The sequence below is a fragment of the Lepidochelys kempii genome, chromosome 10 (genome assembly GCF_965140265.1).
Source record: "Lepidochelys kempii isolate rLepKem1 chromosome 10, rLepKem1.hap2, whole genome shotgun sequence".
Taxonomy (NCBI): Eukaryota; Metazoa; Chordata; order Testudines; family Cheloniidae; genus Lepidochelys; species Lepidochelys kempii.
This window is the reverse complement of record NC_133265.1, coordinates 74,787,718-74,814,556: the sequence shown is the minus strand read 5'-3', so window position 1 is coordinate 74,814,556 and position 26,839 is coordinate 74,787,718. Positions and strand designations below refer to the sequence as shown.

General features: G+C 37.9%; 1 long non-coding RNA gene across 8 annotated transcripts in view; it reads left to right on the top strand.

Moving 5' to 3' along the window:
* LOC140895064 (uncharacterized) overlaps positions 1 to 18,360 on the top strand; it is a 131,882-nt gene extending 113,522 nt beyond the window's left edge. For 5 of the 8 annotated variants that reach the window (XR_012154076.1, XR_012154080.1, XR_012154077.1 and 2 more), the window contains one exon: positions 14,548 to 18,359. This is a non-coding gene — a long non-coding RNA (uncharacterized lncRNA). Of the gene's footprint in view, positions 1 to 5,830; positions 6,236 to 14,547 lie in introns of those variants that run through there. The other 3 variants (XR_012154071.1, XR_012154065.1, XR_012154083.1) reach the window with 3 other exon arrangements.
* The last annotated feature ends 8,479 nt before the right edge of the window (positions 18,361 to 26,839 follow it).

Below are 26,839 nucleotides of genomic sequence, written 5' to 3'. Positions count from 1 at the left end.
GAGACAAGGTAACGGAGGCTCAAAGCAGTAAAGTGAATTTCCTGAGGAAACAGATGTCACTGCTGGGTTTGGAACACAGAATTTCCTGGCTCCCAAACCTGTGCTCAGACCATTAGATCATGCCCTTCTTTTTAGTTTTAATCAACCCTTTCAAATACACACACACACACATGCATAAAACCCTCATTAAACAATGCAATAATGATCATCAGACTGATTGTTCTGCAATAATCATGTCTCATCGATACTCCTCTAACTAAACCATACTGCGTAGTTGTTTCCCTACAGAAAAAGAAGTTCATATTCTCCCTCAAATACATGTGTATAGTTTGCATACATTGTCACCATATAACCACTGGATTGTGGAGGAAAGAAGGAGTGTGGTCTAGTGGTTGGGACAGGTGAGTAGGAGTCAACACTTGTGGAGTCTGTTCTTGGCTCTGCCACTGAATTTTTTGTGACCTTGGGCAACTCATTTAGCTCTCTGTTTGTAAATTTATTATTTTATTAATAATATTTGCAGCAGTTCCCAGAGGACACAACCTGGGATTGGGGACCCAATATGCGAGGTGATGTGCACCCATATAATGAAAACATGGGCTCTCTCCCAAAGATATTACAATCTAAATAAGGACATGTTAGTGATCTATTATAATATTAAAGGTAGTGAATATTAAAGTTGAAGTCTGTAGGGAATTTGAGACCAGCAGACAGTGGTTTAGGTAAGTGACAAGCAGCAAAGCTGAGACCTAGCTCTAAACTTTTCCAAAGTTTGAGTGTTTGGATCACTGATTTTGGTTCATGTTCATCTGTAAGTAGTAATTGTTCTTTTTATTATAGGAATTAACACACTTTCTAATACAAAAACTCCTGAAACATCACTTTTCATTCCATTTGGAATACTCCATAGCAGAAAAGCATTCTTTTCACCCCTTTTCTGCTATTTGTGGGAGCAAGCCCGCACATGCGGAACTCACATTTGTCGGTATTGCAAATGGCATGTTCCATATTAGGTGGATAGAGTATCATTGGAGGTATGTTTTGTCTCATAGACTCATTACACTGGAGAACACTCAGCTGGTTAATATTTCATTTGGATTCTTTTTCTTTTTTCCAATCATCTAGGTAAACTCATATACATCCAGTCTGGTTTTAGGAGGTGATTGCCTTGCTGTGGATTAAGGATTCATTTCTGAGTCACTACTTAGGCACTTCAGAGGAATAGATTTCAGACCTGAAAGAATGCATTGTAAACAGAATAATGTGCTTTCAAAATTAGCTCACGTACCAAATTGTGTATTTACTTAATACTCCTTAATGGCTTTTGAAGAAGCCATTAGGGTTTATTGCGTAAATGGTACATATACCAAAATATGTATTTAACCTAGATAGGGCAATTTCCCCTTGCTGATCATAGAATCATAGAACCATAGAATATCAGGGTTGGAAGGGACCTCAGGAGGTCATCTAGTCCAACCCCCTGCTCAAAAGCAGGACCAATCCCAAATTAAATCATCCCAGCCAGGGCTTTGTCAAGCCTGACCTTAAAAACTTCTAAGGAAGGAGATTCCACCACCTCCCTAGGCAACGCATTCCAGTGTTTCACCACCCTCCTAGTGAAAAAGTTTTTCCTAATATCCAACCTAAACCTCCCCCACTGCAACGTGAGACCATTACTCCTTGTCCTGTCCTCTTCTACCACTGAGAATAGTCTAGAACCATCCTCTCTGATTTCACCTCCTTCTTTACAAAGTTTTATCTTTGTCACCTTTTAAAAGTCTATGTTTCTGAAAGATTATCCCACCCCAAAATAAAATTGTTTTGGATGGTGTGAGGCCTCATTAGTTCTCATAAAGTGTGGTCAGCTATAATTAGTAAATGGGCTAAACTTGTTTTCAGTTAGCCCAACAGATGTGACTTTTCAGATCTGGGTCTGGGTAGGAGATGAATTTTCCCTTTATATTCCTTAAAATATCAGTGCTTTTGCAACAGAACTAAGCCACAGATAAGTGAGTTCAATCCCCGCTCAGGGAGCTGGAATTGGCTTCCTAATTCTCAGGGTTAGACCTGGCCAGGATGTAGCTTTAATTTCTGCCACTGGCTTAGGGTCCTCAATGGAGCCTACACTGTGAAGGATTGGCATAGCAGAATATTGCCATGCCTGATCCTCCCTAGCCCTTAGATGGTGAAGGGGGTTCAGAGGCACAAGACCAATCTGCGTTGCTGATATATCATCAGGGCGTTCCTCTATGCCAAGAGAATTCTCCACTGGCCATTTGTGGTGTTGTTATGGCTCCTTTGTGCCAACTCAGTAGTGCCTCAACCTGGCTAGACAACCTGGCCCTGTAACTCTGTGACATTAGGTGAAGAACGGAACATCTCTGATTCAGTTTTTTCATCTTTTTTTTTTTTAAGATAATAATACTTTACAGGGCTATTTTCTGAAGATTAATTAATTAATATTAGTGAAGTGCTTTGAAGATGAAAAAGCACTGAAAAGTACTAAGTTTGAGAGGTGTGAAAGCAAGGTGGGCAGACAGGAAAAATACATACAGGCAAAAAGCTATTTATTGTAACTGTTTCACTGATGTCTCAGGTAGCTGGTACATGAGGTAAAGCAAACCTCTGGTATTTCCCCATGTTTAGAGGGAGTCGACAATGCAGAAATATCTGTATTCAATTACTTGATTGAAAATACCAAAAGTTACAACCAATGTTATTGACGATGAATTATTCCACTAGCTTTAACTACATTCAAGAGTTTTGAAGCATTGACAATCCAGAAGGCTATCCACCCCCAAACATAAGGTCCAGTGAGACCTAGCATCTTTAGTACATAGTAGTAGTAGTTGAAACTAAGAGGGAAGCATTCTCTAGATTTGGTGGGAAAAGGATGGTGATGAGCCTGAAGAGGTGGCCAATGTGTGAAGAAGAAAAAATGTCTAAGTCAAACAGAACTTAGGCATATGCTTAAGGGCAGCCCTGAATAAGGATAGACTTAAGCACGTGCTTTTGTGTTTTCCTGAACTGTATGTGAAATCCTATATGAAAGCAGTTAGGTTTGCAGCACTGGGATCTTGGAATACTTCTTTAACTAATACCACTTAACTAATAGTAAGTGGTCATAAGTACATTCCATGTTACAGCTTTCCTCCACACAAAATGGCTTTAACAATATCCTTGTTTATGTGACTTTAGACAGACAAATTCAGTAAAAGTAATCTTTGGGGTATACTTGATGTTCCCTTGACTTTATATGTATTATTTAATATAGGGACTATTTTACCTAATTACTTGAATATGTGCAGAGAAATATAAAAATATTCAAGTGTGCAACTGTATGCTAGAATTCTGGCACCAAAAATGCAATCTGTTTTCTTCTTCTTTTTTTAATTGTTTTTAAATTGACTTTTTGTTGACCACAAGAAAAACTGGTTTGAAAATAGAGCACAATAACACGCAGTCTACAGCTGTGTCAAAACCTGTTGGGTCAGTTTGAATCTTAAGGGTGTACTATCTGGTAATGCTGATTTGATGGTTATTAAACCCAAATTGAAATGAACGAGGTTGGGATTTTTTAAAATGAATACTCTTTTCACCAAAAAATCAAAGCCAAATGGCTCATGAAAAGGGATTGGGTTTGACAAATTTTTTTGACTAAAAATAAAATAAAATAAAAATAAATTGTTTCAAAATTGTCAATACATCCTGTTTTAATATTTTCAAACTGAAAAGTTTTGATTTTTTTGGTTCAAAATGACTTCCAAAAATGTCTGTTTTGTTTCTTTGTTGGGTCACAAAAATTTGAGATTTTGACTTTTCATCCTGATTTGGGATGGGAAAAAAAATTTAAATCTCAAAAATTCTTGCAGGACAGGAAATTTGCCACCCAGCCTTATTTTGTATATATGCCCCATTATAAAGGGTTCATAAACCACGATTTGAGGACTTCAATAGCTCAGACATAGGTGAGAGGTTTTTCGCAGGAGTGGGTGGGTGAAATTCTGTGGCCTGCATTGTGCAGGAGGTCAGACTAGATGATCATAATGGTCCCTTCTGACCATAGTATCTATGAATCTATATCAACACCTCCATACTTGCCCCTTATATCTTCCTCTCCTCCCTCTTCTAACCTGTTCTGTCTCCCTCAGGCTTCTCCCTTCCCATATCTTTTTACTTAGCTAATCCACCCTAACTACTCCCACACCCACCAAAATAAAAATGGAACTTTTGCAGCCATCACACTGTTTACTCTGCATGTATGTCTCATTTCCTTTAGATTTTAAACTCTTTAGGACAAGGACTGTCTACTACTTTGTGTTTGTACAGTGCCTAGCACAACATGGTATTGATTTTGGTTAGTCTCTAGGCACAACCTAAAAAATTTGAAGGAACTAACACTGATTTTTTTTTAGGTATTGAGAGATTATGTATCCTTTGTGTGCTCTACCAAGTATGTCAAGGACAAATATTTGTATGTGCATTCATATTTTTGGCCTCAATGTATGGTTTAGCTTTTTATGCCTACACAGCTGAGTTAAGTGCCCCCAGGTTTCATACCCTTTTTGCTTGGGTTGCTAGTTGTTAGCTACAGGTGCTATTATTTGTTTTTACTGCAAAGCTAGGGTTGGACTTTGGCCAAAATCAAAAGCATTTTCTTCAGGGATTGACTGGCCATTAGAAGATCAACCAATCATTTCAAAGAGGAAGTGGGGTTTAGGCTTCTTTTATGATGCATATAATCCTTATTGACAGCAGAATGGGCGGGATCTATTCGTTACTACAGCTGGGTGACTCCTGTAAAAAACAAATCAGATTATTCATTTGAAACTTTAGACAAATTCCTTATGACTGAATTCACACCTCTTTTGTGATCTCTTTCCATAAATATTCTAGTGAACGAACTTGTTGCCAGCCTGGTATGTGTGTGAAATATTTAAGAGAACACTGGACACTAGTTGCAGAAAATAATGTTTGTGAACAATTTGTGAAAAAGTGGTGAAATGCCTCAACAAAGTGATTTTGTTACAAACGATTTGCCCAGCTGTAGTTGCAAGAAACATCTGAACAACATGGCAAAAGCTCAATTTCCTTCCAAACTTCCAGTGACAAACTTTTTGAGAGCAGCTGGTACCAACATGTATGCTTTTGAAAGTCTAGTTATCTAAAATAAGTATTTATATAAACAGTGTATTGCCCTTTTTACTGTATCTATCCACTTTCACATACAAAGCATAAATCCCTCCCCATTCACTGTAAATTCTTCTGTCCCAAAGGTGATTATATCATCATTTAAGAAACTGACAACTAATATGAAACAAACAGGTTATTTGCTTGAATTCAGCAAGACATGTCTGCATAACCCAGTGTTAACATGTATCCACCATAAATCAGTTTGGGAAATGCTGGATTTGCCACAGCTTTAGCCCTTCCTGGCTGCTCCCAAGATTTTGGATGACTAATGAGGACGTGTCTGACCAGGGCCAATCAGAGGGTCAGTCCAGGAGTGCCATTTGGCCTCGGCCTCAAGCTCAAAGAGGGCCTCAAATGTAGACACTTGTGAATTTTTTGGCATTGGATAAGTTTCGCAACTTGTTTTTATGCACATTCCTATCGGACCAAAATGTGACACACTCTCTCAGCTTAGAGCTGCATATTTAAGCAAATAAGAGATGTGACTTGGTAAAGGACATCATTTTTTTTCTTAACTGATATAGATTTTGTTATATTAAAGAGTTAAAAATGTTCATAAATATTAATAAAAACATATTGGTTCTGATGGCACAAGATTAAACCATGTGTCGTCATTTTTTGTTTTTATTATGGCTAGGGGCCTCAAAAGCTGGAAGTGGCCTGGGCCTCTCTGGACCTCTAAGAGGGCCTATGTCTGACCTGTCCTCACTCCAACTCTACCTCTCAGCCTCCATTCATCTCCACTGGTGGATGCTTCTCTTCTCCTGCAGGGCCAACAAGCCCTGCATTGCTCTTGAGGCTGAGCATTCTTTCCTCAAATAGCATCTTTCCGTAAGGGATGTTGCCTCACCGAACAATGTTATTTCAGCCACAGGCATTTGTTCGTACGTGCCTGCTGTCGAGAGAGAGAAATGTGTTTCCTTATGCTGTGTTTGTATCACGTGCTTCCCACTTCCCATGCCTATTCCCTGTTAACCGTACACATCCTGCCTGCCTGGTCTGTGCCTGATGGTTGGTGGTGGTGGTCTGTGATATACACAAGGTCAGACTACATGATTTGGTGGCCCCTTCTGGCCTTTAACTCTGACATCTCCAACACAACAATTAGCACAGAAATTAGCATGGACTTCTGTGATTTAGGATTTAAGGGTGTATTCAAGCAGGGAGGGAATTAGAAGGGATAGGCAATAAATGTTGTCATGTCACTTGGCATGAAATATCTGCCTTTGCTATTGTTTCTCTTTAAAATAAGAGTTACAATTCCACGTAAAAATATTACCCTAACAAAAGGACTGGAATCTTCTTTGTGAAAACATTAAGCATCTGATTTGACAGTGCATCCCTGCTCAGCAAAGCACTTAGGGTCAGATTTACAAAGGTTTTAACTGCTTAAAGATGCAGATAGGAGCCTAGTTGGATTTTAAAGAGTGCCTAGGTGCCTAACTCCCATTAAACTCAATGAATCAAATGGGAGTTAGGTGCCTAGGCATTTTTGAAAATCCCACTTGCCACCTACCTACCTCTTTAGGCCTAAATGCCTTTAAAGATCTGGCCTTTAAGCATGTGCTTAAATCCTGAGCTTAAGCATTTTGCTGAATAGGGATAGACAGAAGCATGTGCTTAAGGACCTTACTGATTTGGGGCATTAATCATCTTTATAGCCGGCAAAATCATAGCAGTGGAAGAAATATTTTCCCATTAGAATGAACTGGATTATTTCCTTCATTTGTGTGCAATAAGTAATATTTTCAATAGTACATTCCCAATTGTATTTAATGTGTTAGAATGTTTTCTGTGATATTAGAAATCATTTTCCATAAGATTTCATATTGCTCAGGAGAGGTCTTTGGAGATTTTTGAATAGATATGCTCTCTGTTTTTGGATTTATATTAATAATAAGTTGTAAGGAAAGATGTAATGGACCAAAAACACACACACACGCACATTTCCCACTGACTTCATCTAACGAGAGAATTTTGGTGAGTGTGTATACTCAGTAATTCTGTCTTAGGGGAATTATTTCTTTCCATATCTGATTTTAATTTGTTTGCACAAACTAAATGCAGATCTCCATATACTGTAGCATTCCCTTTTCTTTTTCTTTCTTATTTCTTTTACAATCTGCCAGTATTAACAGGTATTAAAAACAGACAAAATAATTGCATGACTCATTATGAACATCCAGTTATATACTTAATAATATATGATGATTTTCTATATATATATAGAAATATATGATAATGGTGATTTTCTTGTTGCTCCTGATGATGATAATAAATAGCTTACCTATATGTACACCACTTTTCATCCTGAAGTATCCCAAAGTATTTTACAAACTATAGCCCTGTTCCTGCAAAGATTTAAGCATGTATGTAATTTAATGTGCAGGTGGCTTCATTGACTTCAGCCTTGAGTTTCTACAAGATAAGACTCAGTGGATCTGATTCTGCAGAGACATATACATGTACCCTTATTCATGGGCAGATTCCCATTAGAGTGAGGCCAGGTCTATACTACAAACTTATATCGGTAGAACCACGTCGCTCAGGAGTGTGAAAAACTCCTGAGCAATGTAGTTATACCAACCTAATCCCTGGTGTAGACAACACTATGTTGACGGGAGAAGCTCTTTTAAGGTCTTGACTGAGTTAAGTCCACTCTGTAAACCACATGGAACTCAGTGTATCTAATTTGGAAGAATGAAAGCCTGAGGTAAGCCTGTCCGTGTTCAAGCTGTGGTTCCAAGCAGTCCAGATATTTCAGCGATTATGCTTAGACAGATAGGCAATCCTCTCTTGCATTCAACATGTCTAATTTTACAAAGACTGAAAGAGAAATTGGGAGAGGTGTTATCTTTAGGGGATACATTTATGGCTATTTTACTTACTTCATGCCATTCCATGCCATCTTTTCCAATACCTGAAACGGGAATCACACAGAAACTTAAGGTCCTGACCCTTGGCCCATATTCTCAGCTGCTGTAAACCAGTGTAGCTACATTGAAGCCCATGGAGCTTTGCCTGTTTATAGCAGTTGAGGATGTGGCCTTTGAGTCCTATCTCAGCAAATGGCTCATGTCTAGACTCAAGACACATTGTTATTTATTATTTGTGTTACATAGTGCCGAGAGGCTCTATCTGAGATACAGACCTCATTGTGATTAGTGCTGTATGGACACACAAAAAGATTCAGTCCCTCCTGAAGAGCTTACAATCGGAATATGCAAGTCAAAGACTCAGAGAAGGGAAATGTTATCCCCATTCAACAAATAGTAAACTGAGAGACAAAGAGATTAAGTGACTTGCCAAACTCCCTCATAGCCAGGACTTGAATCCAGGTGACTTGAGTCTCAATCTCATGTCCTAAGTACAAAACCTCCAGTTTTCACTCTTACAGCGATCATCAACTCAAGAGGAGACACTCTTGTATTTTCTTGTAAAAGCAGAGAAAAAATGTGTTTGCTTGTTTTATTTAATTTTTATATTCTTTATACAGAAAAAGATGGCGTTTGAGCCAAGGCCGTGTTATTTTACTATTTATTAATTAGTAGCATCCCCAGGTGTGCGAGATTCATCACAGAAAGAAAACACACAGAGTCATATCTTTCATTTCTTTGAATCAGGAGCATTTTTCTTATCTCTTTTTTTCCTGGTCCATATATATTCTTCTACACAACAAAAAAATGGGATTTGGAATTTCAGCAGCAACAACAACAAAACATGCATTCCACTGAATATGTACATACTGTCTGACATGTTTCATGACTGTGAGAGAGACATTGATAGGTATTATCTTTGATAGAGGAATTTATGGCCATTTTCCTATCTGTAGTATGTTTACATTTTGAATTTGTGTTGAGCATTTGTTAAGCTCACTTGTTTCTTGTCTTAAATTAGATCATAAACTCTTTAAGGCAGGACAGTATCTTCTTATATATTACTTGCTTGTTTAGAAGCTAGCATAATGAGGGTCAGATCCTGATTGGGAATAATAATAATAATAATAATGATTAATAAATTTATTAATAGGAAGTATCCATGAGTCTGGAGACTTCTGGGTGGCTGCCTTGTCCACACCACAACCGGACACTCTTGTCAAGTGGGGAACAGCAGCCTATGAGTTCAAGTACCACAAGATGTCCTGCCCAAAGAGGTCCTGATTGACAGAACCTACCACGTTCCCTGATTGGCCCAAGCACACTATTTAAGGCCCAGATAAAACACCCTGGAGGTTGTTTGTGCAACTAGGTGCATCTCCAGCCTGCTGTTCAGACAGACCTTGTTCATAGAATCATAGAACTGGAAGGGACCTCGAGAGGTCATCTAGTCCAGTCCCCTGCACTCATGGCAGGGCTAAGTATTATCTAGATCATCCCTGACAGGTGTTTGTCCAACCTGCTCTTAAAAATCCCCAAATGATGGAGATTCTACAACCTCCCTAGGCAATTTATTCCAGTGCTTAACCCCTCCCAGTTTGGTATCATCCACAAACTTTATAAGTGTACTCTCTATGCCATTACCTAAATCATTGATGAAGATATTGAACAGAACCAAACCCAGAACCGATCCCTGCAGGACTCCACTCATTATGACCTTCCAGCATGACTGTGAACCACTGATAACTACTCTCTGGGAATGATTTTACAACCAGTTATGCACCCACCTTATAGCAGCTCCATCTAGGTTGTATTTCCCTAGTTTGTTTATGAGACAGTCATGAGAGACAGTATCAAAAGCCTTACTAAAGTCAAGATATACCACATCTACTGCTTCCCCTCTATCCACAAGGCTTGTTACCCTGTCAAAGAAAGCTATCAAGTTGGTTTGACACAATTTGTTCTTGACCAATCCATGCTGACTGTTACTTATCACCTCATTATCTTCCAGGTGTTTGCAAATTGATTTCTTAATTATTTGGTCCATTATTTTTCCAGAAGGTAAGATAGCTGGTCTGTAATTCCCCGGGTTGTCCTTATTTCCCTTTTTATAGATGGGCACTAGATTGCCCTTTTCCAGTCATCTGGAATGTCTCCTGTCTTGTTGTGTACTCCTGATACATGGCCTTCCTCCTGGTTCCTGACTCCAGCCCAGTTCCTGACACCTAGCCTCACTTTTGCTTCCTGATTTCCTGCTCTGCTCATCTCATTTTGCCTCTGGACTACTAACCCTACTCTGGCTGACTCATTTGGTTCCAACCCAGTGCGGTTCATCAAACTTGACTCTGACCAGATCCTATGAAGCTAGTGTGGACTGCTGCTTTAGGCCTTCACCCTTTAGACTGAACTCAGACCATGTGCCCTCCAACCCAGGCACCATCCTTGACTGGGATCCTGACAATAATAATTGGAAATACCAGTGGAAAGTACTTTAAATAAGATAAAGTAAGATCATTCAAAGTACAGAGACTCCAGGAAGCCTGTAACTTTTGTGTTAATAGAACCTATATCAAGATGGGGAGTTTATAAGAAACTTTCTGGAAAAAAAATCTATATTTTAGTGAAGAAATAGTACTTTCAAATCCTTTAACCCCCTTCCAATTAAGAGAAAGGGGAAGAGTTGGATTCCTTTAATTTATGGCAGTCTCTGGCAAAATTATTGTAATAATGAGAGGCTTTTCTTCTCATTCTCCTGGCACTACTTGCCATAAAACAGTTACCCTTCCAATATTCTTCCAATATTCTTGCAAACAAACAAGGACACACAGCTTGTAAATGAGAGAGATGAAAGCATATTAAAGGAGTGAGGCAGACCTTATGTCATCCCACACCTAGGCACAACGGGATGCATTAAGGAAGCAGTTAAGGAGGCATTCCATCAAACCAAGGTGTCAGAGGACATATGGTCTATTTCATCAATAACTCAGTGAGTTTCCATACATTTCTACTGTTCTATATTTCTTCTAGCTTTATGTTCAATTATTCCTTATATAATCTATTATTAGAATTTTTCCACGAAAACCCATATAAATCCACATGTATGCAATTCATTAAAAAAAAAAAGAAGATGAAATTATAACCTTGTTTTCTATCAAAAGTGAAATCCAAAGATTTCAGACAAAACAAAAATATTGTTAAGGTCCTCAGGATTTTAAGTTTGGGCCCAAATCACTAAAAATATGTGTAAGAGAGGTTTGCAAAAGGTTTTCCCTAAATGATCAGACCTTATATGCACACAATGTCTGGAGAGGTTAGGGAGGCAAAAATTGGCCACCCCAACTTGGGTGAAGGGCTGCAATAGGGATTGATGTAAATATGTTTCCTATGGGTCCAACACTGGTCCACTTCCATCTCCACCTTCCTCACTATGTGGGCCCATAAGAGACACACAAGTAGTATGGAGGCACTTCTTTTTCTTTGCTTGACAGGCTTCCCTACCACCCACCATGGAGCCTCACAGCATGTCTACATTGGTGTGCAGGGATATGTGCAGAATAGCTACACTAGGTGAGCTTAATGTAAGATTCTCTGTAGATTCATGTAAGTCTCCAAGGCCATCAGTGTGGCATTACATTCATTATTTATATGTATGGGTGTGTGCGTGTGTGTATATAAATAAAATCAGGAAGAGCTGATTTACAATATTCAAACCTATACAGAGATTAATGGATCTTATGATTCATATGATAAGCTAGGATTTTATTTTGTACACTACTTCCTCTGAACAATGGACATAGTCCTACAACTTTCAGTGATTGCTGTCATGGAAAAATTATATATAATGGTATATTTCACTTCAATATCATTTATATAACACTAAAAAACCCCAAGATGTCCTAATGTGAGGGGTGGGGGAAGAACTAAACTTTTAAGACAATCATTGTAATAAGGCCATTATCTTCGCTTCAGGGAAAAGCATAAACAAACAAACCAACCCACCATATCAACCAGCCAAAAACTCAAGTAAGGAGGAAAAAAAACTCTTTATTTTCAGCCACGACATAGTACTGATTTTCACTGGGAAAGATAAATTGATAGGTCTATAGGAGACCCAAGTTATAAGGGCAAAGTGACTATTCAACCCATTTTTATTTGGACAGTGGAACTTCTTTTAGGACATCTGAAATGTCCTGGTTTTCATTTTATCAATCAAAAAATTATTTCACTTTATAGCTCCAGAATGTTAGTTCACGGAATACTGTTATTCCTCGTAGAATTTGTCCTTTATTTACCAGGAACAAACAGTCCAGAGGAATGAACGTTTTGTATGATGAATGGTGTTTGGAATGAAAAAAAATGCCACATGAGTGTACCCACTATCAAATATGTTCTTTAGCTCAAACTGAATGCTAATGGGATGTTTGGTGTTTTATGATAAATAAATTCAGAAGATTAAGTTATTGGTAAAAATCCTCCCCTCTGAGAAATAGACCAATATCACTATTTAAGCAGAAACTGTCAGTAATGACACCTATATACATTTTAAGTATAATTTTATCTTGTGTACAGCTTATTTTTACACTAAAAATGTCACCCAAAAAGTGTCAGAGATTTTGAAAATATGATCACTTTCTGTTTGTTACTAACTTCCATAGTGCTTGGATGTGGCACAGATATTCTCAATTTGAAATGCTCAAAATCTGAGCCTATGCCCATTTTGCTGTGAATTTGAGACTAATCCAGTTTTCACAAAATATTTGCACTATGAAACAGGACCATTTTTGTGTCAACTTGTGAATTGTCATCTTTTTGCAGTGAAAGAACTGTTTTGGTGAAATTTCAGGAAAGCACACTATTTTATGGTCACAAACATGGCTAAAATGAAATCTCAGGAAGTATCACAAACTATTTTGTAACATTTTTGTCCACAATTTTGCTATGCCCAAATATTGTTTAACTCCCACATACAATTACACAAGTGGAAGTCAAAGTATTCAATCCAGCTCCAGTGACTTGTGATTTTCCAGCCTCTGTTAGAACTTGTTTGTTTTACAGGTTCTTTAAATTTGATTTTTAATTTAGATATTAGTCTGTTTCCCATGTTTTTTCTCTTGTGCTCTGGCTCATTAACCCGGCCAGTTGACCTGCATCATTCTAGTGTTGACAAAGATAGGCAGTATGAACCTTAAACTGTCATAAACACCTATAAAATGTGACCTTACTTGAATGCAGTGATGAGGGTTTGACAGCATTACACCAGTCATCTGATAAGCTCAGGTCAAAAGTCACTCAATTGCTTGCCTTTTGTCTGGGTGTCAAAGAGCCAAAAGCTTTTCATGATTTTAATAAGCAAATTAACCAAACACTTATACTACACTGCATGTATTAACTCCTTGATAGCTGGGGTTTCTATGGAGCCATCTTTCCAAAGGTCAGATGACACAGATACTATGTCAGTTTGAGGTCAGTAATTTTTTATTTGACATATTAGGGTTCCTTTTATTCAGTTTGTTTTACTTTCCAGAGGTATATTAATATCTGCCAACTAAGCCGGATGGAGCAAAAAAAAAAAAAGCACTGGACACACGCTCCAAGATTGTCGATGGGTGTGCATGAGGCTGGAATGTCAACAACAGGACTGTAGGATTAGAAAGACTATATCAAAAGCAGAAGGAGCCCAGAAAATGTCTCCAGAGTTTCACTGTCATAGGCAATTTGCTTCATAAATGTAACAAATTTATTTGGCAACATTTTAATGATACTTATCACTTATGTATAATAGTGTTGCTTACACCTTCAAAGCCTTGTGTGAACATTAATCAATTAATCCTCATTTTGTTCCATGCAGTAGTTTAATACGTTCCATTTATTATTCCCTTTTTACATAAGAAGAAGCAAAGACAAAAAGAGGTTGTGACCTAGCCAAGACTATGCTGTGTGAGTCAGTGGCCATTCCAGGATTAGAACCCTGGAACCCTGACTCCTAATTTTCTACTTCTCTGGATCAGGCTGCCATCTCTTATATTACCTATCCAGGGGCAGATGCTCAGCTGGTATAAACTGGTCTAGCTCCACTGTCAACAGACCTACAGCTATTTACATCATCTTAGGATCTTACCTCTACATTGATTTACATGTAGGGTCTTGCCATGAACTCCTTTCCTCTCCACTCTTCCTTGCTCCCCTTTTTGGCATTCTCTTTTTTGAGGGGGAGTGAGAGTGAGCAGTCCCAGTGCTCCCCAGAGAACAGGGAATACAGGGAGTGTTATTGTGGGATGTCCTTATATAGCCACATAATGGGAGAGACATCTTTAGCTCTGTCTGTACAACCAGGCAATGGGCTCATGCAATTTTGTCCACTGTCTTAATTTAAACCATTATTTTGTGTTTGCTACTTAGAAGTTCTATACAACTTTTCATCCACAGATTTCAAAGTACTGTACAAAAGTGAGTAAGCATCATTATTCTCCTTTTACAGATGGGGAAACAGAAGAAAAGAGAGGCCAAAGGCCTAAACCAAAGCCTCCCAATCCGAGAGAGACACCTATGGACTTCAATGTAAGACTCTTATTGACTTTGGCTTTGGGCTTGATCCAAATTTCCACTAAAGAGACTAGAAAGAGAACTCACATCTTCCATCTCTCAATCCAACTCACCAACTTTAATACAGTTATTTCAGTATAGTAGTCACAGTTGATATGCCTACCAAACCAAAATATGTGCTTTAGTCAGGCCATGTATATCAGGAGATGACCAGGCCCTTGTCATTTTATGTACTATTTTGAGTTGAGTTTAGTTTTATTTTAGATTTTATTTTTGTTTGGTGGTAAAATGAGTCTTAAATCCATTTTGCTGTTTCGAGACAGAAAAGTGCATAATAAAATGGTAGCCCAAGATGCACTTCAGTCGAGTTGGTTGTGAAAGATGCCCCACAGCATGGTGTCTTTCCATGGGGAAAGGTTCATTGTTGGAAATCTTCAGAGCCATGTAAATGAATGCCCCTCCTAGGCCCACAAGCAGGATTCATCACACATCCAGAGAACAGTACAGCTAAGAAGAACATAAGGTCTGTGGAGCCATGTGGGAAAACCCATCCTGCCATATAAATTATAAACCCTAGGCATTTTTTAGTAATTCATGTAATCCTCTCTTTATAGAGGATTCTACTTCTGGGATTCATTGCTGGCTTTCAAACCAGTAACCACAAGCAGTCCCTCTTCTAGACGTAAAGTAGCAGTCATCCACAACCATAAACATACAACCACAGTCACCCCACATACTCAAACAGACAGCCATAAAAACCTCATATAGTTCTAAACCTCTGCCCGAAGTAATCTCTTCCTACATCATGTCATAAAATACCTAACCTCATCTGTAAGTTCTCTGCGACAGGGATTCTTGGCAGGATTTTCAAATGTATCGACAGCCCCTGAAATCAGGCCTCAAGTTCATACTCTCTGTATAAGGTTTCATTGGCTATCTATGGTACCATGTACAAATATTACATAATCCTCCTAGTAAACAGATATATAAACAATATCAAAGACTCAAGAAATATATCCACAAAATGGGTCCCCCCACAGCATTGTTTGGGCTCCTTTTCATGCTAAAATGAAATTTAAAAAAAATCAGAGAGAACTGCCTTATTAACAAAAGCTATTAAAGTAATCGAAACACCACATTAAGCTTTGCTTGCACAGCACTAGACACAATCAGAAACATACATTAGTCATTTATATACAAGATAATTTACTGTATTTTAAGGTCATGTGACATGCTGAGCTCCCACTTCTCCTTCTGAGCTGTTGTCCTTTTTGAGGTTTGGTGGCTGAAAAACACACCACCATTTTAACAGATAAAGGATTACTATTAACAACTGGTCGATGAAAACAGCAACAGATATAAACTCACCCACCTGCTCTGGAAGCAGATACAGAGTTTTGATTGTATATTACCGTCACAGAATTATTGTGTGGCACATCCATAGGCAGTTAAGCGCCACCTAAAGGGTATGGCTCCTCCCAGATGGCAAGAACCCCTGATTCAAGAAGTAACCTGAGTTTCCTGTGCTTCCTGCTTTGGGGGAAGAAGTAGTACCAGCTTCCTGGGCGGAGCTGTCCCTGTGCCCCCTTCAGTAATAAAATACATGCTCTGTTTACTGAGCTCACGCCAGCATCCATCCAGCTTTCCAGGGACTTTGCCTGTTTGTGATACTCCACCACTAAGGAGACCACAAGGTCACGCAACATTACGCTAAGGCCCTGCAGTTTATTACTTAATTTTAGTGAAAGGACGTATGGCTGCTGGCTTTCCCCATTTCTGTTTTAAATGTGGAGTAGACTTGAGCTCTGGAGCAGGAAGGCAGAGTTGATGGTGCTTTGAGATTAGGGCAACTTTGTTTCTTGCCCCTCCTCTCTCTCCTGGCTGTATTTATGGTTTACCATAATGTAATATAATCTGAGTTGATAACTGCATGGTAGGAACGGGTTAAACAAGGATAACTGTGAACTACATAAATGTAGATGCCAAAATAAATTTCATAATCCAGGGATGAAGGAGAGATGGAGAATGAGGTGGAAGAATGTCCCCAGCTCTTTATCTTTCTCTCTGTAGAGGAATAAAGCATAATGTAAATCCTAGTATGTGGGAATTTACTCTCATCCTTTTGCATGGCCATGTACATCCACCGTAAAGTATCTTGGGCATTCCTGATATTAATCATGACCAGCAAAATCTCTGTTATAGGGCCCTACAAGGTTATGCATGTCTGATGTCAAGAAAGGCAGTTTCTATAACCTAGCCAAGCAGATGATATTGAGACATTCTTAAATCAGATTCAGAATGGAGCCATTAGTGTTCACTAGATTCATAAATTAGTTGTTTATTTCTGGTTAGTTTAACGGAACAAGCAGTTGATAGACACATATATAAATGTATAGTATATGATGATTCAGTATGCCTACACATACAGTCTATAGGCCTGTATTCACACAAACGTGCACAGGTGTGATCACAGGGACATTTGTATTGTGTGGGGCTCCACTCCTTCTTAGAATGAAAACATCCAAGAATCTTAAAGAAGATTTCTGTAAGTGGAACAAAGGCAAATAAGAATTCATGTCTGACCTTATCTGACACAAATACAGCTATTAAAAAGGGATTAACAACCTGCACACACAACAAAGGTTATAGCCAGTCATTAAGGGACTATGGCTTTCTATACAATTAGGACACATTACAAGTCAGCCCAGGGTTATGCTTGAGTGGGAGAGATGCCGGGTAAAAGAAAAACTTACAAATTTACATGGAGAAACTCTGACAACTCACTAAAGAGGAGTATGAGGCTGTGACTTAAAACATCCTGGGAAGTGTTCCACTGATGCCAAGAGATGAAAACTACAAGCGAGCCATAAAGTGAAACAACACATAAGAATTCCAAATACATATGCTCCATTTGTTCGATGAGAAACAGCAGACCCACCTACAAGACAGTTCTTAATGATATTTTCATTGTGCTCTGCTAATGTTAATGCTCCTACTTTTTATATGTATCTGTAGCTCTTCAAAAATAAATCCACCAGAGGGTTTGTTTAGTTTGCAAAATAACAGATTAAACTAAAGTAAAAAGATATACCAATGACAGCTTTAAACTGGATGAATATTTCTCTCTCCCCATGCCGACCTGTAACAAGTAATAAAAAGTTGTAATAACTTTTTCATACCATATGTGTTATATGTCTGTCCCCATGGGATCTTTTCCATCCAATGAGCTTGTTGGATGGCTGGCCATTGTTGTAAATTGGTAAAAATGAAAGAATTAACTGATTTCTGACTTCGCTGAAGTTCTGCAAAAAATTAAGGAAGTGCTTCCAGAAATGGGTTTTGTTTTTATGGATTAAATTTGCTTTCTGTTTGTGCGAAGCACATAGGTATGTTATATATGTAAAACAGCTAACCAGGATGCATCTCTTAACAACTAGTACAGTGGGCAGCTGTCATTCCTCTGTACCACAAACTGACGGGTAAAATTATTGTCTGCACCAGTCATTTGGTACAACAGAAATAAAGTTATTGTAATATTATGTTCTGGTTGCCTTCTCCACCCCAACTTTGATGTGAGACAATGTGTTGCAATTTAAAAAAAAGAGTAAGTTGTTTATTAGTTCATAACATGCTAGATTTTTTTATTGGTTAATTAATATTTCACTTTAAATGTGAAAAAGATGGCTTTTTAATATTTTAACTGTTTTCACTTCTACTACATTGTTTCTTTGTATATTTGATAATTACCTACAATGATTTCCATTAAAGCTGTCAGTAAGAAACTAAGAATACTTTGTATGTCTTTAGTGTCTTTCCTCATTATCTATCGATCTATCTAGTTACTTATATAGATCTCAGCACTGTAGCCTCTGACACCTCAGAACATCTTTGCAAACATAATTAAAGAAATCCCACAACACCTTTGAGAGGTAGGTAAGCACTGTGATACCCCTTTTAGAAGTGGAGAAACTAAGGGTAGGTCTACGTTGTGGCTGGCCCATGTCAGCTGACTTGGGCTCATGGGGTTTAGGTTTGGGGTTATAAAATTTCAGTGTAGATGTTCGGTCTTGGGCTGGAGCCCTGGCTCCGGGGGCTGACCTGTGTCAGCTGACTTGGGCTTGTGGGGCTTGGGTTGAGGGGCTATAAAATTGCAATGTAGAGCCCTAATGTCTACACTGAAATTTTATAGCCCTGCAGCCCAAACCTCGTGGGCCTAAGTCAGCTGACTCTGGCCAGCGAGGGGTATTTTACTGCAGTGTAGACATACCCTAACACAAGTTAACTGACTTGGCTAAGGTCTTCATAATGAATCAGTGTGAGAGATGGGAATTAAACAAAAGGTTCTCGGCTCTCATGCTGTAACCACTTCCTCCAATTATTTAAATATCAAGGTGAAAACCCCAGTTTTGGCTTTTAGTGAGTCCAATGAAAACAAGATTCGTTTTCCAGCTTTTGCCAGCTGTGTGAGATTTTGTTTTCTGAGCTCAACAAAGGCAAACCTACCATTAAATAAAACCACAGTAGAGACTATAAATAATAATAGTCTGACTTCATTTTGGAGTATACCTTGGAAAGTCTGGCTAAACTAACAGGAAAGTGCAATGCCATCTCCTGCAACTCACAGGCCCCAGCTAATGATGTCTCTTCTAGTAATGTCTCTCTACTTGCAGTTCAGGAGGAGCATGGCAGCTGCAAACTGGTATAAAACTTCATTTCGAAAGCACACTAGCCACGTGGTATGGGATAGCTTGACATTGCCAGACATACTTGTAGTTGCTACAAAGTCATATTTTAGCAATTAAATACCGGTTTGCCAGGATTATATGTCAGTTTGCCAATCTGTTGACAATTACAAGAGATAGTCACATGGCGTTGTACTGTACTGCTTAATGTATTTCAGTCAAACGGCAAGCGATTCTTGTTGTTTAAATTGAAACTACACTTTCTATTTCAAGGACAGCAATCACCTTTCAGGAGCTTTTAAACAGTGCAATCTTTCACTGGATTAAAGAAAGCATGTCAAGGCAGACCTATTAAAAGGAGATTTGCTACAAATTTGAAAATGGGCATAGAGCTTTCAGGAAAATGTACCATATCCTTTGCCATGCCATAAGGAAAGAGAAGCAAAAGAAGAATTAAAAAAAAAAAAAAATCTCAGAGCACTTATTTTATCTGAACCCCAAACAGAAACACATTATTAAAGAAAAGAAGTACCTTGCGAATAATAGTAATTCTTTATTTTACAGCACAACGACCTCTTATGTTCTTATTCTTTACAGTTTTACGGTTTACCATCTGAGTATAGTATAAATACCATATGGATGGTTAATTAAGGGCCAGATTGCACTGAAGTCAAAGGACTCCTTTCTATAGGCTTCAACTGGTGTTGGATCATTCCCTATGGCCTCCAATTTAGGAAAGGATCCTTATCCTGGAAGCACTAACACACATGCTTAAGCTTAAAAGTGTGATTAAGTGTTTTCTTGAATTAAGGCCTACATGAGGAAGTACTCCTCACAGATGTTTCTGACCAGTTCTATCGGTCCCTAACTTCTCCAAGTATTAAACTGACTGTAAAGTGTGTGTGTGTATTTTTATATATATATTAGGGTTGTCAAGCGATTAAAAAAATTAATTGCAATTAATCACGCGATTAATCGCACTGTTAAACAAATAATAGAACACCATTTATTTAAATATTTTTGGATGTTTTCTACATTTTCAAATATATTGATTTCAATTACGGCACAGAATACAAAGTATACAGTGCTCACTTTATATTTATTTTTTATTACAAATATTTGCACTGTAAAAAACAAAAGAAATAGTTTATTTCAATTCACCTAATACAAGTACTGTAGTGCAATCTCTTTATAATGAAAGTTGAACTCACAAATTTAGAATTATGTACAAAAATAACTGAATTCAAAAATAAAACAATGTAAAACTTTAGAATCTACAAGTCACTCAGTCCTACTTCAGCCAGTCGCTCAGACAAATAAGTTTGGTTACAATTTGCAGGAGATAATGCTGCCCACGTCTTGTTTACAATGTCACCTGAAAGCGAGACCAGGCGTTCACATTGCACTGTTGTAGCCAGCATCGCAGGATGTTTATGAGCCAGATGCACTAAAGATTCAAATTTCCCTTCATGCTTCAACCACCATTCCAGAAGACATGCATCCATGCTGAGGATGGGTTCTGCTTGATAATGATCCAAAGCAGAGAGGACCGACACATGTTCATTTTCATCATCTGAGTCAGATGCCACTAGCAAAAGGTTGATTTTCTTTTTTGGTGGTTCAGGTTCTGTAGTTTCCGCATCATAGTATTGTTCTTTTAAGACATCTGAAAGCATGCTCCACACCTCATCACTCTCACATTTTGGAAGGCACTTCAGATTCTTAAACCTTGGGTCGAGTGCTGTATCTATCCTTAGTAATCTCACATTGGTACCTTCTTTTCATTTTGTCAAATCTGCTGTGAAAGTGTTCTTAAAACGAACATGTGCTGGGTCATCATCCAAGACTGCTATAACATGAATGTATGGTAGAATGCAGGTAAAACAGAACAGGAAACATACAATTCTTCCCCAAGGAGTTCAGTCACAAATTTAATTAACACATTCTTTTTTTAATGAGCATCATCAGCATGGAAGCATGTCCTCTGGAATGGTGGCTGAAGCATTAAGGGGCATATGAATGTTTAGCATATCTGGCATGTAAATACCTTGCAATGCCCGCTACAAATGTGCTATGTGTTCTCACTTTCGGGTGACATCGTAAATAAGAAGCAGTCAGCAGTATCTCACAAATGTAAACAAACTTGTTTGTCTTTGCAATTGGCTGAACAAGAAGTAGGACTAAGTGGACTTGTAGGCTCTAAAGTTGTATACTGTTTTGTTTTTGAGTGCAGTTATGTAACAAAACCCCCCTACATTTGTAAGTTACACTTTCACAATAAAGAGATTGCACTACAGTACTTGTATGGGGTGAATTGAAAAATACTATTTCTTTTGTTTATCATTTTTACAGTGCAAATATTTGTAATAAAAAATAATAATATAAAGTGAGCACTGTACACTTTGTATTCTGTGTTGTAATAGAAATCAATACATTTGAAAATATAGAAAAACATCAAAGAATATTTAATAAATTTCAATTGGTATTCTATTGTTTAACAGTGCGATTGATCACAATTAATGTATTTAATTGCAGTTAATTTTTTAGTTAATTGTGTGTGTTAACTGTGATTAATTGACAGCCCTAATATATATATATATATATATATATATATATATATATATATATATATATATATATATATATATATATATATAACTCCCTCCAATAGTCAAATGTCTGAAAATGAAATCTTTCTTTCAAACAATTATTTGAAAATTTAGTGCTTTGTTGAAATTATAAATTTATTAAAGTTCCAACAACAAAAAATGTGTTTAAGGAAAGTATTAAGTGGCTGAAAACTATACCACAGTTATTTAATTCTTGGATAAAGGTCTTGGCTTGTTATATAAAGATGCATCAACACACATGAGACTTTGAAAATGTCTTTCCTTATATGGGTAATTCAGTGAAAAAGTGGTCTCTCAACCCCGCCTCTTCTAAAGCAAGCCCCACATTCCCTGAAGCTGATCCTACCATTGTATGAAAAGCGTATTTTGCCGAAGTGTGCCATGCCAACAGTAATCTAGCAACAGGAACTATCAAAACCTTTGGGATACCATCTACCCTTCATATTTTGCAGCACAAGTCTATATCCTAATTGGAGGAAAATCATGATTGCAGTGTAGAAATCCAGTCTTTCAATAATAGCTGGTCATCTTGTGCACCAAGTAAAACAGGACAATTTCATATTTAAACATGAGAGATAAGAAAGAGAAGCCTCTTACATCTTTTTTTCTTCTCTTGTTCTGTTAACCAATCATGCATCATTACTAATGAGCTTGATAAAGTATAGCAAGGCAAATCTGATTTCCATTTCAAAAGTGAGAGCTGATTTAAGGAAATAGTCTTTATTTTTGAAGCAATAGAAAAACAACAAATGATCTCAATTAAAACAATATGGCTGTCCATACTACCCAACAATGATGTCACAGCATCACATTCCTTCCAGATGACTGAAAGAGGGCAAATATATTGCCAATCTATAAAAAAGGGAAATAAGGACAACTCAGATTACCGACCAACCAATTTAACTTCAATATCCGGAAAGATAATGGAGCAAATAATCAAGCAGTCAGTTTGCAAATACCTAGAAGATAATATGGGGATAAGTAATGGTCAACATAGATTTGTCAAGAACAAATCGTGTCAAACCAACCCAATAGCTTTCTTAGGGTAACAAGCCTTGTGGCTGGGAGGTGGGGCATAGATGTGGTATATTTGACTGTGGTAAGGCTTTTGATACTGTCTCACATGACCTCATAAGCAAGCTAAGGAAATACAGTCTAGATGGAGCTATTATAAGGTGCATAACTGGTTGACAAACCATTCAGAGAGTAGTTATGATTTATAGTCAAGCTGGAAGAGCATATCAAGTTGGGTCCCGCAGGAATGGGTTCTGGTTCTGTTCAATATCTTCATACATGATTTAGAAAATGGCATAGTGAGTACACTTGTAAAGTTTGTGGCTGATACCAAGCTGGGAGGAGTTGCAAATGCTTTGGAAGATAGGATTAAAATTCAAAATGATCTGGACAAACTGGATAAATGGTCTGAAATAAATATGGTTAAATTCAATAATGGCAAATGCAAAGTACTCCACTTAGGGGGGAACAATCAGTTGCACACATACAAAATGGGAAATGAATGCAGAGAAAGAAGTACTGCAGAAAGGGATCTGGGGTCACAGTGGATCACAAGCTAAATATGAGTCAACAATGTAACACTGCTGCAAAAAAAGCAAACATCATTCTGGGATGTATTAGCAGGAGCGTTGTAAACAAAACATGAGAAATAATTCTTCTGCTCTATTCTGCACTGATAAGGCCTCAGCTGGAATACTATGTCCAGTTCTGAGCGCCACATTTCAGGAAAGATGTGGACAAATTGGAGAAAGTCCAGAGGAGTGGAACAAAAATGATTAAAGGTCCAGAAAACTATGAGGGAAGATTGAAAAAAATGGGTTTGTTTAGTCTAGAGAACAGAAGACTAAGTGGGGACATGATAACAGTTTTTGGTACATAAAAGGTTTTTAAGAGGAGGAGGGTGAAAAATTAGTCTCATTAACCTCTGAGGATAGGACAAGAATCAATGGGCTTAACTTGCAGCAAGGAAGGTTTGGGTTGGATATTAGGAAAAACTTCCTAAATGTCAGGGTAGTTAAGCACAGGAACAAATTGACTAGGGAGGTTGTGAAATCTCTGTCATTGGAGGTTTTTAAGAACAGGTTAGACAAACACCTTTCACGAATGGTCTAATTATTTTGTATTCCTGCCTTGAGTGCAGGGGACTGGATAAGATGACCTCTTGTAGTCCCTTCCAGTCCAATACTTCTATGATCTATGTGTTCTCAGTGGTGGTGCAGTCCAATCTGTGAGGAGCAAGATCCTGAACAGATGACACACAGAATTATTCAAGTTCCCACTGAAGACTGGGCATGATGCTGGGCCCTTTTTTTTTCCAATCAGTTTTCTTCATCTCTCTTCCTCAAAGTGTTTAAAACCTGTATTGATAGTTGCTCTCCATTCAGGTCTGTCCTTGAAGTTATCAATATTTATAATATGTGAGGTGAGATTTTGCTTAAGGAAGTCTTTGAAGCGTTTTCATTGACCATCCCATCCTTTCCTAGTTTCAGCTCATCATAGAAAACTTTTTTCAGCTGTCTATCATCACCTATTCTGACAACATGTCCTGTCCATCTAAGCTGAGCTTTGACAAAGGTACAGTGGCTTGATTTAAAAATAATAAAAAATAACCACCCAAGTTTTTATTGAGTAATAAAAACTTATACATAGAGAAAAATAGAAGAACAACATTTAAACTTGTTGGAAAATATAACATTTGATTTAATTTCTTTGCCATTAAAAAGATATGGCCCATAAGGCAATGAAGGTATAAATAAACTGCCTCCAATAACAATAAAGAAGCATTCTGTATATTTGGGGGACTTTCTGAAGAATTCTTATCATTTCTCTAAATGAATTTCCAAAGTACCTCTCTTTTGGTTTCAGCAATCTGCTTTGAAAACTTAACATGTATTGTTCCACTATATACTTGGGTATCTTAGACCTCAAATAGAGATTAATATGGTCAGGGAGCAACTGAGAATATAGGGCATAATCACATTAGCTTCTTTAATGCTTGGGACATTTATTCTTATTTACAAGCAAGAGGGGGGAGATAAGTCATGGATTGGTCACTGTAAAAATGTTAGTGTCTAAAAGGAATGCAAATCTGTACATCTCAGAATTACAATATATTATTTAAACATTAATGATCCCTCATTTATAGATGGCCAAGGGAGACAGCTTTTCTTTCATTTTCTTTCATTAAGAGGTTTGAAGACAACAATATAACTATATAAAGAATGACTAACAAATGTTATTAATTTGTATGCTGGTAATTTGTATGCTGTATTCTGTTAGATAAGTAGGTATTCAAAATTCAAAAACAAAGCTGTATTTGACTGGACGCACAGGTCACATGCTTGTTTCTATGCCACAATCAGTTCAGAGTTCTTAGAATAAGGTTTCTTATGGCTGCTGTGCATTGAGCAGAAGTTTTCATTCAGTTCTCTACACTAATGCCTACTTTGTATTAGCCCAGGTCTAGTAGGAATTGGTAAGTTTTACTTTAAAAAGGACGTAGAATTGCTTGAAGTAGTATTTGGCTTTATACAGATACTCAGACACCATGCTAATGGACACCATATAAGAAACAGGCTAAATATTGTGTATTTCACACAGGGTATCACTAATTCCTTTACAAACTGTGAATAAGTACATGGCACATATCTGCAACTCATGCTCCCATTCTGTTATATAGGTTGGGCTCCTCTGCTGGACTTGATCTCCCATGATGCATTGCAGCCATGAGATGCCCATGATGCACTGCCTTCTCTGACCAAGAGGGAGGCCGTGTTGCTTCATAGGAATAGTAGTCTGACCATGGAGCCCTATTTATGGAGGAGAATTGGAGCATTATGTACCCAAACAACCACTCCCGTGAGGTATTTCAAGATCAAAATATATCAAATTTCAATTTTTTTCAAAAAGTCAAAATTTTCCAACCCACTCTACTCAGCAGGAACACATACAGAAAGAACTCGGCAGATCTTCCTGGGGATAATTGGTGATTGGATTCGCCTTCCTGACCTGCAAAGCCTGAATGCCACAGTGAAGGCGCTTCTGCTTAATAGTGGAAAAGGAAGAACTGTTGGTCTGCACATCCTTTGTTCCCCAGCAGGGATCCATAAGCTCTGGTTCTTCCTATTTGTGTCAGCGGAGAGGAGCACCAAGCCCTAAGTGGCATACCAATATATAAACTCACTGCTCTTTGTGAATGATACACATTTTATTAAGTCTGTCTACTTACTTTTATGCGGCTTGATTCAAAATCCATTGAAGTCAATGGAAAGAGTTCAGTTGACTTTGGTTCACAATCTTTACCATCACAGTGTTTGAGCACCAAGATGCAATCAATTTGTTAAAGGATATTTTAAGATACAGCCATGACCTGATTTTCAAAAAATAATAAGCACCCAATAATCACAATGATGTTAATGGGAGCTGCAGGTGCTAAGGGCCTTTGAAAAGCAGGCCAGTAAACTTTGACTTACTCTGGTCAAAATCAGTGCAACATTCAGATATATCTCATGCTGTACGTTTGGCAGCACAACAGGTGTGTTCTGCCAGAGGCACTAGTGAAGACTGTTGGCTCTTTGATGCAGTCGTTTTGCCAGATGACTCCGGTATATCTGGCAGCAGCCAATTCTTTAAAAAATTTATCTGGAGTTCAGAGCTAATAGAGTTGAAAAGAGCCCAGCTAAATAACTTTATTAAGCAATGACTTCCCCCACCTTTAGGGCAAGCCTGGAAAAAAACAGGCTTCAAAGCATGCCCTGAAGTTCAACAAATCTGCGCTCTCTTGAATCAAGTGATAAATAAGTGATGAAATAAGATGAAGATCTGTCACTAAAAGTGCCCTGTTAACAGCTTCTTCCCATTTAAAACAGGGGACTATAAAATTTAGCACTGGGATATGGCT